The sequence below is a fragment of the Salmo trutta genome, chromosome 8 (genome assembly GCF_901001165.1).
Source record: "Salmo trutta chromosome 8, fSalTru1.1, whole genome shotgun sequence".
Lineage (NCBI taxonomy): Eukaryota > Metazoa > Chordata > Actinopteri > Salmoniformes > Salmonidae > Salmo > Salmo trutta.
In genome coordinates this window covers 41,678,572-41,693,050 of record NC_042964.1, presented here as the reverse complement: position 1 = coordinate 41,693,050, position 14,479 = coordinate 41,678,572, and the positions used below count along the sequence as shown (strand labels likewise).

At 40.0% G+C, this 14,479-nt stretch overlaps 1 protein-coding gene across 2 annotated transcripts in view; it reads left to right on the top strand.

Annotated features, from left to right (window-relative positions):
* Positions 1-2,279: 2,279 nt before the first annotated feature.
* Positions 2,280-14,479, top strand: part of LOC115198978 (liprin-beta-1) — a 35,100-nt gene continuing 22,900 nt past the window's right edge. Inside the window, exon 1 of one of the 2 annotated variants that reach the window (XM_029761449.1) lies at positions 2,280-2,432. The gene's annotated coding sequence lies outside the window, so the exon portion shown is untranslated. The remainder of the gene's footprint in view (positions 2,433-14,479) is intronic. The other variant, XM_029761450.1, reaches the window with a different exon arrangement.

Here is a 14,479-nt window from a genome sequence, read left to right as displayed (position 1 = left end):
GTTTTTGTCGCACTGCTTTGCTTTATCTTGGCCAGGTCACAGTTGTAAAGGAGAACTTGTTCTCAACTGGCCTACCTGGTGAAATAAAGGTGAAATAAAATAAAAAATCTAATGCTGTCAGAGATAATAAGGACATGCTGAATGTGGTTCAATCAATGAGGTATAAAAAATTGTAATGCCATACTTATAGTAATTCCATGTAGTCCTGTAAAGACCAAGTACATTCATATGTGTCCCATTTTCAGCTGCCTGTTATTACTGTAGGTAGTTACAGCATATTCATCATATCTTAGTCAAGACCAGGTGACTCATTTCCTTACAGGTCTATCCCTAAGCTGTAAGAACTGCTCCAGCTCCACCTGCTGGTTCTTTGTCTCCTCTGTCAATCAGAGCTCCGTTGTCAGCCGTTCTCTACTGGATGTGCATGCTTTTGCTCTACCCTGAACAAACACTTACCTGTTGCAGAGCATCCACTGGTTTGTACAAAAGGATGCAAACAGATAATTAAGGCCATGCATATCTGAAACAACAACAATTACAAGCATATCGCTACACCTCAATAGCATCTGCTAAATATGAGTATGTGACCAATAAAATTGATTTGATGTAAGCCTAATGCCAGTGAATATCAGCAGCTGATTTACTTACGGTACCTACTTTTGTTATAATAATTAAATCCTTTATCTATTTAACCTCCTCCAGGTAATGAAAGTTCATTCAAGTGGTGATTTCCAGGAAGAGATATAAACAAAAATATGTTCACATTCCTCCAGACTTAATGGAATGTTCCATGAGGATGTGTATGTAATAAGTGAACCATAGAGTTGACTGTAAATTAATTGCTGGATCCACCCAGTTGCCAAGGTGATAGCCACAAGGAATTTATTGTTTCAGGAATGTGTTGTTTTTGCAGTGCTGCTGGCTATGTTGGACATATTGACAGCATCAATTATGCACTGTGACTGTTAAAACCACTAGAGAGAGCCATTTAGCTTCACTCCAGCAGTGGCAGTCAGAATTGATTTCATGCCCAGCAAAGGTTAGTGGACTATACTCCGCTCCGTGGTGAAGGGAGTTTCTGGTTACTCCACCAACGGAATAGAGCAGAGTCCAGCATTGTGGAATTCAGCTTTGACTACATCGATACGTCTAAGGTCAATACTTCAAAAAATGTAAATTGCGAAATGCCTACTGTGTACCTATGTTTGTCCTCTGTAGTTGCGTGCCTTTGCTAAAACCCATACATTTTCAATAAACGTTAATCAAATACAATCACCAACAGTTTCCTTGTTGAGATTCAATTGGCACATAACGTTGTTGCCATTTTAGAACAACGGCAATGAGCAAACAGTCGGTGGTTGTGAGCCTAGTCTCTGCTCCACTCTGTTGGTGGAGTCATCAGAAATGTCTTTCACCGTGGAGTTTAGTATGCTAAGCAAAGGTATGCTCAATTGGCTGTTGGTTTATTAGTTTGTATTTTATTATTATTTAACCTTTTATTTAACTAGGCAAGTCAGTTAAGAACAAATTCTTATTTACAATGACAGCCTACCCCGATCACTGCCGGTTGTGATACAGCCCAGCATCAAACCAAGGTCTGTAGTGATGCCTCTGACACTGAGATGCAGTGCCTTAAACCGCTGCGCCACTCGGGAGCCCAGTAGTATCTTCCCAGTAGTATCTTCTCCTTTGACAAAAATAGGATTTAATCCTGTGTCAATTTGCCTGTTGACCACTGTTATTTTCAGAGTGCATCCAATGTCCATAACTCCCCAACTGTAAACTCATTGTACTGATTACTGAAGCCTACAGTAGAATGCTCACCAAGCTAAATTACGTTGCGTAGAGACCATCATTATCAGAACCTGAAAGGATGAAATGATGTCCTACATCATAGCCGCTCAAAGATAGAGACAAGGAGCAACACTCATAATGTACAGTTTTTGTGTAAAAACCTGACAGATATAATCTGATAGCCAACCGTTTTCTAGACAGTTTGGTGGAGCAACAAAATAATATTAAATAATATATATTTTATTCCCTCCAAAATGAAAACCAATAGTCCACCCCTGGACAAGGCAGTTAACCCACTGTTCCTAGGCCGTCATTGTAAATAAGAATTTGTTCTTAACTGACTTGCCTAGTTAAATAAAGGTTAAATATTATTATTTTTCAATCTAAAAGTAATTTTGCCTACACAGGGTTGAAATTGGATTGAATAGCAACACTATGGAGTAGTCTGTGATTGGCCTTGGTTGGCGCATGCGCAGTGGGATATACGGGAAACTTGTGGAAGTTGGGAATTCGCTATGCAGCTCTATCAAAAGGTGTTGCGTACGGCTCGAGAGAGCACTGAAAAGTGAACTTTTGGAATAGCGTTAAGGTCGCCCTTCAAGAAGTTGACGCCTGTGAAGTTATTCCTTTTGAATTGGGTAAGTTTTTTTTAAAGTTTTTTTTAATGTGAAAATTTGTATTTCAGTTATAATGGACCAGTTTTTTTTGTACTTTCACCGTGAATTGTATGATTTGTATGGGTTAAATTTAGTCTGCGCCATTGGATTATTTATGGACAAAAACAGTAGTTTTCCTATTAAATTGAAAAACAATGGAAAACATTTGAGACCAACTTTCTTGGAAAGTTACTTTCTCATTGACTTACGATACTGCTGTGCACAGCTGTCAGTAAGTTAATCAGTTGATGAGACCGCAAAGCTTTGGCAAGCTGAGGAAAACAATGAATGGGCAAGAGTTTGATACATTTTCACCTTTACCACAACTCGTGATTATGGTTACAGTGTAGCAATGAGCAATAACATCACTAATATTAAAAAGTGTTGCATACCACTGAAGTTTTTACATGGTACCACTGAAGTTTTTACAATCGTCAGTGGTGTAAAGTACTTACGAAAAAATACTTAAATCTAACGTTACCACTTAAGGAGTTATTTTTTGGGGGGGGGGTGTGTATCTGTACTTTACTATTTTATATTTTTGACAACTTTTACTTCACTACATTCCTAAAGAAAATAATGTACTTTTTGCTCCATCTTCCCTGACACCCAAAAGTACTCGTTACATGTTGAATGCTTAGCAGGACAGTAAAATGGTCTAATTCACACACTTATCAAGAGAACATTCCTGGTCATCTCTACTGCCTCTGATGTGGCAGACTCACTAAACACATGCTTCATTCGTAAATTATGTCTGAGTGTGTTTCTGGCTATCTGTAAATAAAATGGTGCCTTCTGTTTTGTTTAATATAAGGAATATGAAATTATTTATACTTTCACTTTTGATACTTAAGTATATTTTAGCAATTACATGTACTTTTGTTAAGTATATTTAAAACCAAATACTTTTAGACTTACTCAAGTAGGATTTTACTGGGTGACTTTCACTTTTAGTTGAGTCATTTTCTATTAAGGTATCTTTACTTTTACTCAAGTATGAGAATTGGGAACTTTTTTCCACCACTGCATATGGCATGCACACCTCCGGTAGGTAGGTCAACGTTACCTTCAGTTCAGGTAATTTCATTAACTGTAGACCTATTCAAAAATGGGGAGATTCATTCTTGCAATTGTGGGAGACAAGGACAAGTTAGTTCAATAACGAAAGCATCAGTTGCAATGGTGAATACATCTTTTATCTAGAGCCCATGTCAAATTCATTCATTGTGTCCTTACATTTCAGGGCTCATAGTTTTATTGGTATTACTCTGTAGTCTTAAGTTGTCCAGGAAAGAGCGCTCCTTCCTGAGATATTGTCTGTGTCCTGGCTCTTGGCTCTCTCTCTGTGTAATGGGTGGGGGGGGTGAAAGCATAACAAAGGATTTACTCTCAGACAAAGACCTTGATTCAGTCTGCTGCGCTCAGACCAATTACTGTATTTTAGATTATATATATATTTTTTGTCAAATGTCCTAAGGATAGCATGCAGTCACATGTATTATACAGCAGTGTATCCAATGACTGCAACATTATCAGGCAAGGATAATCGTTTGAAATCTGTGTCAGTGCTGCAAGACAACTTATTCTTCACCACAAGTCCAGCTGAAAGTTGTTGTCCAAGCCAGGTACAGCTGTAAGACCAGACTTCCAAGAGCTATAGTGACAGCTTTATGTTGACAATTGTGCCCTCCAACCTAATAGCAAGGAAACGATCAACTGCGTGTCTCTCCTTTTGAAGCAAAGGTTTTTCAAGGCAATGTCAATTCATCTATTTCAGCATTGTGTGCAGAAAAGTTTTTGGGACATTTAAAAAAAAAAATTCCTCAGGCAGTGTCCTGTCAGTTGTTTGTCCCTCATGCAGAGTTGAGTCAGTTCCAGCAGAGGTGAAGTTCATTGATATAGCGTGGGTTGGTCCTAGTTTGTTGTGAAGCGCAGAGAGCAAAGTATTTTAGCCTACAGCTCCTTCATCTAGTGTTCAACTGAGTTATTTGACCGACCCAGCTATCCTAGCTACGTGAAGTAATAGATGTCTAGCATCTAGCTTAAAAAACCCTTCCTTCAGCTGCACCCATTCTACCAGGTTTTGTTCTGAGGCCGTTCTCCACCATTCAGACCTACTTTGCCTACACGTTGACATTCCATCCATACTTCAGGAGGACTACTCCTGTGGTGGTGTATTCTGAGTGGTGGGACAGCTCCTGGGCTCTTGGTCAAACGCAGAATGTTGTGAAGCAGTTTGGGGCATTGCTGGAGTAGACCTGATCCTTGTACTTGACATTTGAATGTGAAGACTGTTTCTTTCATTGCATTTGTTGTTGAATTCTTATACACATTTGCATTTACAGTAGCCTAAATTCCTGACTGGAATAATGTGCTTTCTGTTCACACTAAACCTCTTTGACAAGATCTTTGGCTTGCGTCACATACCAGCAGTAGCAGGGCTCTACAGTTCGACCATTTATTCACCACCATTTTATTTGAGAAATTAAGGATTCAAGCTTTAAAACCTCAAATATTTTTCATTGTGCTCCTATATTTCTTTGTGTGCTCCTACATTTTTCAATTTAGGAGCACACGTGCTCATTGAAAAAAGGTCAGTGTAGAGCCCTGAGTAGTAGCTGGGAAAATGGCAGTGTGACTGAAAGGAAGACATTTCTCAAGCATGTGACAGGAAGGACTTCCTAACAGGACAAGGCGAAGGTCATCCTGAGTGCAGGGATGCTTTGGCCAGCAGCCTTGTTCACTATATAGCCTAGCCTAACTTCAGAGATGATTGTCTGTATTATTTGTATTCAGTCATGCCAAGCTTTCAGGGCCTGCTTCAAAATCCATATTCATTCTACAGTGGCAGCTAGTCAAACATCTGCATCATAACTACAGCTAATGATGACTAGCCCCAGGACATACATAGGAAATGCATAATTAAACTGACATTCAGTTTCTTCAGCGTGGCTATTAGTTGGAATGATGTGTATTTGTTATTGCTCTGTTCAGAATGGCAGTGTGTTGAATAATAACACCAGTCTGTTTGGAAGGGGTCTTTGAGGCCTACAAGTCACCACAACCGAGAGAACAATAAGGCCAGTCAGACATGTAGTAAGATGTCCAACACAGCATTTTCTCCCTGTACTCTGCCCTGCCTGTGACGTTGCGTAGTTGCCCCCACCCCCCAAGTGTGTGTTTTTGGCTGTAATTTAGTCGGGACATGCGTAAAACGGCTGTATCTTGTGTTCTCTGTCCCTCGCTTTCCATGTGACTCTGTGCAGGACAAAGAGCTATTTGTGTGCCATGTCTACAGAGCCGCGGCCACCACGACCACAGGGGTGAAGTCTCAGCCTACTATTACTACTGCAACCTGACCACTCCAGACATGACAAAAGGACCATTAGACATCTAAGGAAAATAAGCATTCAAACAAGCCAAGGGGTTTGAAATAGTTGGATGCTGTTCAGGAATTGGTGCACGTTTAGTGTAGTTGTATGTTTTTGTTTTGCTTTACTTCCTGGCACTGAAGACTGAAAGCACCTGATGTTGTGTTTTTAGGTGCTGTATGACCAAACCAACATCCAGTACTACTGTTAGGACATTCATAATTTGTATGACGGAAGCATTGTGCCATATGGGGTATTTAAATTCTCTACCCTACTTTGAGCCCCCTGTTAAACAACAGCTTACCAGCTGAAGGGGAGACAAGTGCATGGGTCAGTTTAGTTCTGAAGGACACATCTGTGGCACAGCTGGAACTCTATAGCTACGTAGCTATTAGTGTGTGAGAGAGAGGCTCGTCAATGGGCCAGGCGGTGTGTTTTTCTTTTCGTAAGTCGCCCCTCCCCCTCCATATCTCTACATCTGGTTGATGTCAAACTATGTAAATAAACCAAAATAATGTCTACCCAATGATTTCAAAGGCAAACCTGAGCCAAATGGGTTAGCTCTCACTTACAATGCACACATTCAATAATGAGAACTTACTAGGAGATTGAAATGTCTTTTTTTTTCTAGTGGTAGACCTTTGTTTTGTCTGACTTAGAAGCTTTGAAAAAGAAGAACCCGCTGGTTGTTCAGAGGGGTTGGCACCCAATGTGCAGTGTAGTGGATTGGTTGTTATCCGTGAGTAAGTGAGATTATATTAGGGGAAACTCCATGGTAATGGAATTACGCTGACAATCAGATGTTTCACTTTAAAATGTTTACCAAACAAAAAACAATACATCTCAATTGAGATGGTTTGGGATGAGTTGGACCGCAGAGGGAGGGAAAAGCAGCCCAAAAGTGCTCAGCATATGTAGGAGCTCCTTCAAGACTGTTGAAAAGAATTCCAGATGAAGCTGGTTGACAGAATGCCTAGAGTGTACAAAGCTGTCATCAAGGCAAAGGGTGGCTACTTTGAAGAATCTCAAATATAAAATATATTGATTTGCTTAACACTTTTATTTCCCCCCCATAGTTTTGACGTCTTCACTATTATTCTGCAATGTAGAAAATAGTATAAAAATAAAGAAAACCCTTGAATGAGTAGGTGTGTCCAAACTTTTGACTGAGTGTGTGTATGTGTGTGTGTGTGTGTGTGGGGCAGAGCACATCTGGAAGAGGTTTGAAGGAATCCAGGGGGAGTGCTGGTCATACAGGTCACAGAGATGCCAGTGTCGGTTACTGAACTGACACCTCATACTGAGCACTGAACTGCTCTGGAATGAAACAGTTTCAATGCCTTACCCACAGTAGAACTGTCTGTGTAGCCTAGAGCCCATAACTTTTTCTGTGGAGACTGTGGTTTTAAAACTTGCTTTGGGTGAATCTGCCAGCCACTGAGTGATATAACAGAAATGGAAAACTCTTTGCTCTTTACCACAAAGTGGTACTTTACTGGTTCAGTGAGTCATTGTGAGTAGATGGGCTATGTGGTGTTAATTCCCACTACCCGTTTTAGCAAAGACAAAGACACGCATTACAATTGTACTTGTTTTTCCATTGTGTCCATTGCGCTCTACTTTCAAAAGGTATGCTTCAGTTGATTTCATTAGGTCCTGATTTTAATATTAGATAAAGACCATGTTCTCTTGTTATTATTTAAATGAAAACTGCCCCCCCCCCCCCTTAGAACCAACTTAGGCTGTTTAAAACCAGATATGTGGCATCGGTATGAGTCAGGAACATCAATTCAAATCAAATGTATTTATATAGCCCTTCTTACATCAGCTGATATCTCAAAGTGCTGTACAGAAACTCAGCCTAAAACCCCAAACAGCAAGCAATGCAGGTGTAGAAGCACGGTGGCTAGGAAAAACTCCCTAGAAGGGCCAGAACCTAGGAAGAAACCTAGAGAGGAACCAGGCTATGAGGGGTGGCCAGTCCTCTTCTGGCTGTGCCGGGTGGAGATTAACAGAACATGGCCAAGATGTTCAAATGTTCATAAATGACCAGCGTGGTCAAATAATCACAGTGGTTGTCGAGGTTGCAACAGGTCAGCACCTCCAGGAGTAAATTCTAGTGTCAAAATTGACTACAGGACAATTTTGGCCATTAAGTCAGTCTCATCTAAAACGGAGTTTTGTAAGTTAGTTTGTCACGACTTACTGGGGGGTTGGGTATGGATTACAATCATCATGCCCACTAACACGAGAGAAGCAGCTGTACTGATTGCACTCCATCAGCTGCCCACGCTCTATCCAATCATAGCAGCCAGAACCTCCAGACAGTGAGACAGACCTACAATTACACAGCGCCTCAGACTGGTTTACATAAGACCACACATTATGTTAAAATAACCCTGGGCCCTAAGCCCTTTATGGAGTGGCCACTTGCTGATGTGTTTGGTGTCAATCATTTGAGTCTGCCACTTTTTGGGGCAAAATGAGAATTGAGACTGACAGAGCGCTCTTGATATATTGTATTATCAATATTCCAAAACCCATTGGTGAGCATCTTATATCGCCCCCGCAACCAGTTTTGAAACATGATTCCCTATGAAACACTGTCAGACAGACTCACATTCTGGTAATAGATGTTGAGAAAGGTGAAAAAAAAAACTAGACGGCACCGAAGCACACACCTCGCCAGTGACTTGATGAGCTGAATGTGGCTCACTGTGCCTGCTAGCTACTACCTGTTGCATAGCGCCATTGACAAACACAGAGTTGGAACTTACCTAGCGAGTGATTTTTGGGCACTGATAAACAGCGTGTAGCTTGTGCTTTAGGGCGATTCCATGGTAACAGAATTGAGCTTTTACTCCGTTTCTTTACTTTTAAAATGTATGCCAAACAAAAACCATTGATTTCAAAGTTTTAACAAACCATACAACACTATGTCCAAGGACTACTTTTAACAACTTCTACAGAAAAATTTACAAAAACACATTTTGTGGAGGAACTGTGCAGATGCGAACTTTGGTAATGGAATTATGGTAAAATCTCCTTCAGGTTTTTCTGCAATCACGTTTTCCCAAAACTCTGTTTAAATAAATGCTCCGAATGAAGATTCAAAGATGCCTGCAGAAGGAATAGGGTGTCAGCTATGACATGACACATTGAGTTTGAAAAAAATCTCTCTTGGTTATTGATCTACAGTAAGTGAAGTGGATATACACCCGGTAACGAAATTACATTATGGGTCCCTGATCTGTACTACACGGAAATTATTGATGCACTGATGACATTTTTGCCAGATACGATATCTGATATTTTCCTTGTCAAAAACGATAGCGATAAACAATATTAAACATTTTTGCAGCCTTTTAAGCATTCTAGTACAGTTAAATAATTAACACACACACATGAACGCAGTGGTCTAAGGTACTGCATCTCAGTGCAAGAGGTGTCACGACAGTCCCTGGTTCGAATCCAGGCTGTATCACATCTGGCCGTGAATGGGAGTCCCATAGGGCGGTGCACAATTGGCCCAGAGTCGTCCGGGGTAGGCCGTGATTGTAAATAAGAATTGGTTCTTAAATGACTTGCCTAGTTAAATAAAGATTTTACACACACACACAGACCACACTGACCAAAAAGTTATTTTGTTGGCCTTTGCGAATGTCCCCATTACCAGTAAAAAAAATAATCAAAACCTGTTTCTTTCACTTGCTGTGCTGTTTCATTATTATTTTGTTCAGTCGTTCCGTTCTGAACCAGGATTTAATCAAATTTTATTTGTCACATGCGCTGAATACAACAGGTGCATCATTGATTTCCGCGTAGTACAGATCAGGGAACTGACAGTGAAATGCTCAGTGGGTGAGGATGCCTGGTTAAAGTAAATGGAAAGAGTGGGAGCTCATAGGTAGGTGTCATAGGGCGGAGCACAATTTGGCTCAGTGTCGTCCTGGTTAGGGTTTGGCCGGTGTAGGCCGTTGTTGTAAATAAGAATTTGTTCTTAACTGACTTGCCTAGTTAAATAAAAGTAAGGGTGTTTTCACACTTGGTCCCTTTCAGGCCAATTATTATTATTATTATTATTATTATTATTATTATTATTATTTTTTTTTTTTACTCCGTGTGGACTCGGACTCCTCCAAAAGAGCCCCTGAAGCGACCCAAACTGAGTCCATCTCGAGAGGTGGTCTGAGTTCGGTTCGCTTGAATTCCATGGTCCGGGTCCCTTTTTTAGGGAAACATCCCCAGATCAGGTTTGCTTGTTATTCCAGTACCAAACACTAAACTACTGCAACACTATTTCCCCTGCCATAACACCTCTCATTGGTGCCACAAAAGAGATAATGATGTGCAGGTTTGTGGAGAAAAGGTGTGCTGTTTTTGGAGATGGTCTGTTTTGGTTCCCTTCAGGGGTTCTTTTGAGGGGTCGGAGTTCCTTTGGCGTGATCACACAGCACCAAAAAATTAAGCAAACCACACTGAGTAAAAAATGAAAAAATGGCTAGTGTGAAAACACCCTTAAAGAGGACTATATGTGAACACCACTGGGAGAGGTGACATTAACAGGAGAGGGATGAAGAAAGGCAGAGACTGAGAGATTGTCCAGAATGACTGTTTTAACTCTCTTGGTTTGACCACCAGTCAACAGAAGGACAAAACAGTTATGAGCTGAACATAACAGTATGCCACTAGAAGGGAGGACAGTAGCAGGTGACCCAACTGTGGTTTGACTTCTAATTTCTCATTGTAGCCAATTCAGTTGCAGTAATTCCTTAAATTGTTTTGGGTAATTGTGTTAACAATTTGGTAACAGAAATCCGAGTTTTAATCACTTAATAATTCATAGGTAAAATTGATATCAATAAAATCATTAACTAATTGGTAGGTCTAACATTTACTTGTTACTTCTGTGAACTTTCATTATCCTCCCTCATGAGGGGGAGAGATGTGAAAATATCTGAGTATTTATTTTTTTTGTTAAGGAATTGCAAGGCACAATATTTCTTAAACTTGGAGGTAAAATGTATCCAAAACTAAATGTGTTGATATTAGTTGGCAGGGGCCTTTACATCAACATGATTGTGTTTTGATGTATTTCTGACTTTTTCTGGTAGATGTTTAAGACCCTGTTTCCATCTGTTAATCCAGAAATCAAAGACTACTTTTGCCAAATTTTTAAGATGGAAAATGTTTATGCCTTCATTTCACAAAAATATGGACTCTTAGCTTTCATTTTACACAATTTGATATGCACCTATGAACTTGATGTTGGTGGTCATGGGTCCTTTTTGATAGTTTGACAGCTTGCAGATGAGGACGTTGTAGACCTGTTCTAAGAAATCAGTCCTGAGCACACAGCCAGACTTTCCTGACTTGATGCACTGACTAGTTTTTAATGCAACTTTTTTACTTGAGAAATACTGCACCAAACACCTTAGCTGGATTTCAAATTGTGTGACTAAGACCTCCTCTGCACAAACATCTTAATTACAGATTTCTTTATGTCTTAACCACTTCGTTAAAATAGTCAGAATGACTATGTTGTTGCTTCGGTGACTCATGAAGGACAAACAGTACCTGCCAGGGTACGATATGTGAATATAACACACCCACATCAAACTAGAGGTCGACCGATTATGATTTTTCAACGCCCATACCGATTATTGGAGGACCAAAAAAAGCCGATACCGATTGTTTTGTGTGTGTGTGTGTGTGTGTGTAATAATGACAATTACAACAGTAGTGAATGAACACTTTTTTATTTTAACTTAATATAATACATCAATAAAATCTGTTTAGCCTCAAATAAATGAAACATGTTCAATTTGGTTTAAATGATGCAAAAACAGTGTTGGAGAAGAAAGTGAAAGTGCAATATGTGCCATGTAAAAAAAAAAATGGCTAAGGTTTTAAGTTCCTTGCTCAGAACATGAGAACTAATGAAAGCTGGTGGTTCCTTTTTAACATGAGTCTTCAATATTCCCAGGAATGAAGTTTGAAGTTGTAGTTATTATAGGACTATTGCTCTCTCTACCATTTGTATTTCATATACCTTTGACTATTGGATGTTCTTATAGGCACTTTAGTATTGCAGTGTAACAGTATAGCTTCCGTCCCTCTCCTCGCCCCTACCTGGGCTCGAACCAGGAACACATCGACAACAGCCACCCTCGAAGCACCATTACCCATCGCTCCACAAAAGCCACGGCCCTTGCAGAGCAAGGGGAACAACTACTTCAAGGTCTCAGAGTGAGTGATGTCACCGATTTGAAACGCTATTAGCGCGCACCCTGCTAACTAGCTAGCCATTTCACATCAGTTACACCTAGCTAGCCATTTCACATCGGTTACACCAGCCTAATGTTGGGAGATCATAGGCTTGAAGTCATAAACAGCTCAATGCTTGAAGCACAGCAAAGAGCTGCTGGCAAATGCACGAAAGTGCTGTTTGAATGAATGCTTACGAGCCTGCTGCTGCCTACCACCACTCAGTCAGACTACTATATCAAATCATAGACTTAATTATAATAACACACAGAAATACGAGCCTTATGTCATTAATATGGTCAAATCCGGAAACTATAATTTCGAAAACAAAACGTTTATTCTTTCAGTGAAATATGGAACCGTTCCGTATTTTATCTAACGGGTGGCATCCCTAAGTCTAAATATTCCTGTTACATTGCACAACCTTCAATGTTATGTCATAATTACGTAAAATTTGGGCAAATTGGTTCGCAACGAGCCAGGCGGACCAAACTGCAGCATATACCCTGACTCTGCGTGCAATGAACGCAAGAGAAGTGACACAATTTCCATAGTTTAATATTGCCTGCTAACCTGGATTTCTTTTAGCTAAATATGCAGGTTTCAAAAAATATACTTGTGTGTATTGATTTTAAGAAAGGCATTGATGTTTATGGTTAGCTACATTTCTTGCAACAATTGTGCTTTTTTTCGCAAATGCGCTTTTGTTAAATCATCCCCCGTTTGGCGACGTTGGCTGTCTTTGTTAGGAGGAAATTACCTTCACACAGTTGGCAACGAGCCAGGCGGCAAGAGAAGTGACAATTTCCCTAGTTAAAAGAAATTCATGTTAGCAGGCAATATTAACTGAATATGCAGGTTTAAAAATATATACTTGTGTATTGATTTTAAGAAAGGCGTTGATGGTTATGGTTAGGTACACATTGGTGCAACAACAGTGCTTTTTTTCGAGAATGCGCTTGTTAAATCACCCATTTGGCAAAGTAGGCTATGATTCAATGATAAATTAACAGGTACCGCATCAATTTTTATGCAACGCAGGACACGCTAGGTAACTACGCATGGTTGACGATATTACTAGTTTAACTAGTGATTATGTTAAGATTGATTGTGTTTTTTATAAGATACATTTAATGCTAGCTAGCACCTTACCTTGCCTCCTTGCTGCACTCGCGTAACAGGTGGTCAGCCTGCCACGCAGTCTCCTCATGGATTGCAATTTAATCGGCCATGATCGGTGTCCAAAATTGCCAATTACCGATTTGAAACTTGAAATCGGCCCTAATTAATCGGCCATTCCGATTAATCGGTCGACCTCTACATCAAACCACACCCACAAGACAACTCTGGTTTGGCTTCAGTCATGGCCCCAAACTGTTTCTAAAAAAAATATCTTCAAAACGAGGCAAAATACGGAAGTACAGTTTCCCTTTTAATGTATTTACATCACATGTAAACTGTTATGGTCTCTCCCTATTAAATATCAGTCATGTGAGACTGGAATAATACTAATTTGCTGGTCGAGTATGTACCTTTTTTTTATTTTTTAAACCCATTTATTTACTGTGACCTCAAGCTATGAGACTGATTGAGAGAGAAGCAGAAGGGGTAAAAGAGGATGAAAATTAAAGAAGTTATATGATATCTTGTCAAATTTGCTGATCTTTCATCTCGCTTAGAAACTTTTGTGCAAAATCCTGTGTTTCAGAAGCATTCGACCTACTGAATTATTATGTTAAAGGAACTAGAGCTTGCCTGCTTTTAGTGCCTTACCTCTACCCTTTCTTTATGCTCCTTATTAGTTTCATTTTCCTATCCCAGAGAGGGAACGTTCATGTTTGAATTCTTAAAACTGCTGTTCCAGTTAGAAACATGTCCACGTTTTGGGTTTCCCTCTTGGGGTGTGAGACACGTTTTGGGTTTCCCTCTCAGGAGTGGGATTGCTCTCCATCAGAAGGAAATGCCTTGGGAGGAAAAAGCAATGGTACTAAAGGCGTCAGCATGTTTCAGTTCGGCAGGCGCCTAGCCGAACGAGTGTGCTCGCATACTCTCTTATAAGAAAAAGCGGCAATAGTACTGTTTGTCCAGTTTGAGCTGCCGTAGCCAGTATACACTTCCTCAAACTAGTCAGAATTTATCTAAGACGACTAAAGAAATCTGTCATTGGTTTGAAGTTTTTGCTGAAGGGATCTTAGTTGCACAATTTTACATCTAAGATGTTTGGTGCAGTATTTTTCAGCCAAAATAATCAGCATATAATTAATCTTGACGATAACGTTGTTCAGATTATTTCAGTTATCAGTTGGAATGTCCAGTGAACAATGATTCTGCTTTATGTGCTTTTTTTGAAGGGTGTGAACCATCCAAGACAATTATGTGGGCAGCTTTATA